We start from the raw sequence: 6,764 nt of genomic DNA, 5'->3' as shown, positions 1-6,764 counted from the left end.
GGGTAAATGAGATATTTCCGAAGTTTTGAGAGGTATATAGGCAATTATCCCTAAGATATAATAGGGCTAAAACTCTTAACCCAGCATAAGAATTTTGGGTGGTGGCTAGACCCAAGAGGTTAAAAGAGTTAAGTACGCTAGGACGGGAGTAGTTTTAGGATAGGTGACATCTTGGAAAGTTGGGGCATCACACCCACATCGGATAGGAATGGGCTTATCATTGGTTATATTAGAGGACTCCACTTTAGTAATAATAACTGGGTTTAAGAATTTTGGGTTGGTGGTTTTTGGCCCAACGAGTTATTATTGCTAACTGGTTAGGTTGTTATAGCCAGTAAGAACAAAGGTGAAAAAAATCCAGTAAATTTCCAAACCGATCTCTAAATAGGAATATGCAGCATAAAAAAAAAGGGAACCTACCTACACCATCAGCGAGCAAATCTGGATGGAACCGATGGCGCCGCGGATGAAGAACACAAAAAAAAAAAATCAAAGAAAACCAAAGAGAGGAGTAAAATAGCAGGAATAAAGAAACAAACCGAAAACAATCTGGCATGTATAAGCCACCTCTCTAAGCAAGAAAAGTAATGGGTAGGAGATACACTCGGTCATAGAGGCCATACCCCATTTGTACCCGCCGTACCCTCTGGGCCATCTACACCGGTGATCGTCTCCTACGGCGCCTTGGCGAGTTGCGGGGGGCACATCACACGGGAGCACAGAGGGTCCACTTTCTGAGATAGCAAAAAAAACTTACAGAAAATCCGAGAAGCCAAGGCCGTACCAACGACTCCGCCAGGCCACGGCGAGGACAACGACAGAACCACACCGCGTTTTGGAGACGGGGAGGGAAAAGAGAGGAGCGAGGAGAGAAGTGGAGAGCCATGGCGATGAGGGTTTAAGCGGCTTTCACACTCCTGCAATAAGATGTGACTGCGACGGGTTGGACCAGCGAAGATGTGGCAAGAGCAGCTGCTTTTGTGGACACGACGGTGATGGGAGCGAAGGTGATAATGAGGGAGGGGAAGAGGTTGAGAGGCTTATGGAAAAAGGGGTAGGTGGAGAGAGATTGATGGAAAGAGTGATGAGATAGAGCAAACAAGGAAAGGAGAAAAGGGGAGAGAGAGAGAGGAGGTAGGCCCTACAGCACAGTAAGAGTTCCAATTTCATGTCTGTTGTATAGGCGCCTGTCACACCCCAATAATCCCACATTGGATATGAATGGGGATGTGATTGAGTATATAAGAGACTTAGATACTAGTAATAATAACTGGACTTAAGCATTTTGGGCCGGTGGTTGGGCCCAACGAGTTGTTATTGTTAGTTGGCTGAGTCGTTATATTTAGTATCAGAGCCAGTTCACTAGCCGGAAATGTGTGGCGAGTCTCAGCTGAGCCAGTATCTGAAAGACAAGGTGACAGGCTATGCCGGAGTCTGAATGACAAGGTGATCGGCTATGCCAGGGTCTAGATGACAAGGCTAGCAAGATTAGTCTCACATCGCTTTGTGATCTTAGGCTGTGTGTGTGATTGGACTGACGAGGACGTCAGGGCCTTAACGGGGGGAGTCTGTCATACCCTAATAATCCCACATCGGATATGAATGGGGATGTGATTGGGTATATAAGAGACTTAGATACTAGTAATAATAACTGGGCTTAAGTATTTTGGGCTGGTGGTTGGGCCCAACGAGTTATCATTGCTAGTGGGCTGGTGGGTCGTTACAGCCCCACTATTTTCGTGGGATGCGGAGAGAGCTCTGTTCGGTCAACTAGTGCGCCACAAGCTCGCTTGCCCCCAACATCAGCACCTCAGCATGACACCCCGCACGTCCATGCTTCGCACCTCTTCGCACCTCCGTGCTTCGCATCCGACCTGTGCGGCCCTCGTGTCCCATCGCTCCTGACAAGGGAACCCACAAGTCCACACCGTGCTTCTCGACCGTCTCGACGACCCTCGCTTTGCCACGGCGCGTACCCGCCTTACGAATTCTCCCTCGGCGTGCCTCCCTTTAGCGTCCCTATCGAGTCCTGCCTCCTTAAAGCTTATTACAGTATTAAAAAAGATGAATAATGTTTTTCTATTATCATCAAGGTAGAATTTACAAATAAAAAAATATCGAGATTAGTCGGTTACGATATATTTTTTGCGGTCCCACTGGAGGACGCAGGAGTATATTCCTATATGCTTTTACCCCAACTCTATTTTATTTAATAGTGTTAGATAGGCCTCAATGCTAGCCTTATATTAGATAGTTTTATCTTGTTAAAGTTAAAATTATGCGATAAAATTTTATACTTGGTGTAGATAAAAAGAAAAAAATGTTGAGAGAAGAAAATAAAAAAAGAAAAGGTACAGGGTGTGTAAGAGAGAGTGAGAGAGAGAGAAAAAAAAGTCTGTGAGAGAGAGTGAGAGAGAGGGTGAAAAAAAAAGCAGGACCCACCGAAGCACCCCGCCAAACGCGGAGAGGCTTCGGTTGCGTTGCCCTTTCATTATATAATATAATATAATATATAGATATAGATATAAACATACCTTGTCTTGCTGGACATTTTTTTCCACATTAAACATACTTTGTTCAAAATAGTAAGACATTTTCTTATCGTTTTAAACAAAGGCATCGAAATATAAACATAGAGTAAGTATAGAAAACTTTGGACAAAATGAAATTTTTGTAACCAATTACTAATTTATTTTAATTAAGGAAGCAATGGAAAATAAAACGCATCTAACATAAAGAGACGAAAAGGCTGTAATTAATTAGTTACATTATTAAACTGTTTTAAAAATTTATTTACGAAGTCAACAAAATTTTAAGAACGATTAAATTAGGGAAACTCTGCACAAAATTTTGATAACTGATCATTAATTTATTTTAATTAAGCGAGTCAGTCAAAAAGAAACCAAAATAATATAATTAATTAGTTACACATTTAATTTTTATTTATTTATCTAAGTTTATCGTTCTAGTACAAAAAGAAATATATTTGTTTAGCCAAAAATATTAATTTATGTATTTTTATATCATCAAGAAGTACACTCTATGAGAGTATACATCAACATAGTTTAGCTTACCTTACGAAAGTAGAAGATATGAACTCCAAATTATTCTCGAAAAAATATATGGATATGACTGTCTGGATCTATATCATTTTGGATCATCCTCACAAAATTAGAAGATAGAGCTAAGAAAAATTACTCTTCCTTCCTAAAGTAAATGGGCCCCAATAACTCTAGTAGAAATTGTAAGTGTGTATATATATATATATATAGAGAGCAGGGCTGCTGTGCTCTCAGGAGCACGGAGGCCTCCGTGCTCCTAAGCCGTTTTCGATGATGGAGTTTTTAAATCGACGATCGGCTACGTTAAACTTGATCTAGCGTATTTAAAGTTTCTAGAAAATAATTTTTGCGATTTTTCGATATCATTTACCTAGCAATCGAAAGGATTCAAAATCAATAATTTTTAACGGCTGAAAATAAAAATCCTATAAAAAGTGGTGATAGAGCACTAAAATTTTCGATCAGAAATATAGATCTTGTTGTAGATAGTATAAAGAATTTTCTATCAAAATTTCATCTGATTAGAATACTTCTACACCGTTAAACTTGAAAACGGCAGATATCAACCATTAAAAATTATGAATTTTGAATCCTTTCGATCACTAGGTAAATGATATCGAAAAATCGCAAAAATTATTTTCTAGAAACTTCAAATGCGCTAGATCAAGTCTAACGGAGCCGATCGTCGATTCGAAAATTCCATCATCGAAAACGGCTCAGGAGCACGGAGGCCTCCGTGCTCCTGAGAGCACAGCAGCCCTGCTCTATATATATATAGCAAATTGGAGAAGATTCTATATCATGGTTGATGTTGAAGGACAAACAGGTGGAGACAAAGCTAAAGGTTCATGCACCCTGTGTTTGATGTTAAACAACATTGCTATATATAGACAAACTTGGGGAGGATGCATGCATCGGAATGATAAAAAGAAAGGAAAAGAAAAACGAATATTCTATGTACTATGAGAAATATTATAAGAGAAAAGTTTATCTTGTGAAAATTATAGTTCGGTCCTCAATTGTTTGTTTTGTGACATTTTCTGTTTAGGTAGGCTTGAATTTTCAAACCAGTAGCACATTAATGGATTAAGTAAACTAAATATTCCATTGTTAGCGGTTAAGTAAATTATTTTTCTAGGACAATTTAATAATTTCTAAGCTTTCATGATTTCTAGGTTGGTTCTAGTAAATTATTGGAATAAATTCTGACAACCCAATTTAGTTGCGTAAATATAAATATTTTCCAAATTGAAAGTAATATGGTAGTATTACAATTAGCCATAAAATTAGCTAATCCAATTTAGTTAGATAAATACAAAATTAAGTTGCTTAACTCACGCCACGGTAAATTTTTTTAGACTTGGAAGATGAAATGTGGTATATATATGTTGCTAAATTACACTGCAGGGCCTTAAATTAGAAATTTCGATACAATTCGCTGATCAAATTTTAATCTACCATATTTTCTAGGTTGGTTTCATAAACTATTATAGCAAGGCACATAACTACTTAAGACATACAATTGCAGACAGTTATGTAATTGTTAATATTGGCTGAAAAAATATAAAAGTAATGCAAATCGCTTGTACGTTTTATCTTTTCTACCCAAAATTTGAATTCCATTTTATGCTGAATTACTGAAGCTGTTTGGTTAAATTGCAAATTATAAGCGGTGATATTATCTTTTCAAAAAAATCGAGTTTATCTTTGAGTCTGAGTGCAGTGCAAGCACAAAGAGATAACATTTTTTTTTTATTTATCTTGTCAAGTTAGCAGTTCTGAGCGTGTATCATGTTGGTTCTTGAAGTCTAAGTTCATCTTCGAATTCAAGCCCACACGGCTACTGCAAACATGGCATCTAATTTTCATCCCAACTATGCCGATCGAGAGTTTTTTTTTTATATATAAGATCACTCTACAATTCACTGCACAAATTCAATTAGGTGCACTTCTAATCTTCCCGACTATGTAAACTGTCTCTTTAGGTCCTGCAGGAAGAAGAAAGAAAAATATTTTTTTGATATGTTAATTATGCTAAAAGATTAAAAGCTCTAAAAATCAAAGAAACTAAAGAAAAAGAAAGGAAAAAAATTTTGAGATGTCAATTGTGCTAAAAAATTAAAAGCTCTAAATGTCAAAGAAACTACAGAAAGGTGCTAAAGCTCAAACAAAAGCTAGAAAAAAAAACTACGGTAGCCCCAAGTCGTTCCCTCTGCGCCCTCTGCTGCCACCGTCGACAATGGGTTCGCCGTCGTTTAGAATTCCGATGAAATCTTTTTCTTCACCAAATCAAAACAAATTTACATAACATTTTCGCCAAAAAAAAGTAAAATTAAACCAGACACTAAATGTGAAAACAGGAAAACAACTTAAAATAATTTTTCGAAAGTGGAGCAAAAAATTATAGTCAAATCAATCCTCTCCCTTTTTTGACCTTCTTTTTACTAATTCTCTCCCTTTTTTTTTCTTTTTTTTTTTTTCCTCCAGCTACTTTGTGCGTGTGCCCGAGATAAGATCAAAAGAAATTGTAGAGAGAGAGAGAGGGGAGAGATAGGGAGCCATGAAAGTTTTGATGGGTAGAGATGGGTTAGGAAAAATTATTGAGAGAGAGGGAAGAGAGAGAGAAAGGTGAGAGTTTTAGTTGGAGAGAGAGGTGTCAAAGGGGCATATACATTCCTTGTGGACATAGAGCCCATGTGAGACCATTCGAAAGGGAGATAGAGACAATGCATGTGTGTGTGTGTGAGAGAGAGAGAAAATTAATATATCCACAGGAACTCATATGAAAAAAAGACGTCATAGCTCAACAAAGGAATGCCACATAATATATTAACAACAACTAAAAGTTCAGATTTTATAAAACAGACGATTTGACTTAACGACAGAATGCTATTTTTTTGATGAATTTTCTTTCTTCATCAAATCAAAACAACTGCATCAAAAAATATTTATAAAAAAATTGAAATTTAAGCAGACCGGTAATGTTCAAGCAGCGTAAATATATTAACAGTAACTAAAACTTCAGATTTTATAAAACATACGATGTGACTTAACGACGGAACGTCGTTTTTTGATGAATTTTTTTTTCTCCATCAAATAAAAACAAATGCAGCAAAAAAATATCATCCAAAAAAATTGAAATTGAAGCAGGTCAGCAATATTTAGGCAGCGTAAAATAATTAGCAAACTACTCTAGGTGAAATTAAATAAGTGAAAAATTATTTATGTGTGTGTGTTGGGTTAGAAAAAATTATAGAGAGAAAGAGGGAAGAGATTAGATTTTTAATTGGAGAGAGAGAAGTACAAAAGAGGCACATGCATCCCCTTTGAACATAGAGGCTATGTGATTGAAAGAGAGAGACCATATGAGGAAAGATAGAAACTTATATAAAAGAAAAGTCATGTGGTTCGACGAAGGAGCACCGTTGATTTCTACTTTAGTTAGAGTTTAATATAATTTAATATATAGATATAGATATCTATACAAAATACAAAATAATAAAACTTGAGTTCCTCAAAATGCGCCACGTGGCAGCACGGGCAGATGCAGCGCGGGCAGGCGCAGACGCTCCATGTGGCAGCGCCGGCGGACGCGGGCGCGGGCGGGCTGCCGCGGCGACTTTATGCTTGTCAGCTGCCGCCTAAAGTCGTTTTGTCGATGTTTGGCTCATCTTTTATCATTATGAACGGGTTTTAGGTCTT

Source organism: Ananas comosus, linkage group 12, assembly GCF_001540865.1.
Source record: "Ananas comosus cultivar F153 linkage group 12, ASM154086v1, whole genome shotgun sequence".
Taxonomy (NCBI): domain Eukaryota; kingdom Viridiplantae; phylum Streptophyta; class Magnoliopsida; order Poales; family Bromeliaceae; genus Ananas; species Ananas comosus.
The sequence above is the reverse complement of the archived record's forward strand: the minus strand, read 5'-3'. Positions refer to the sequence as shown.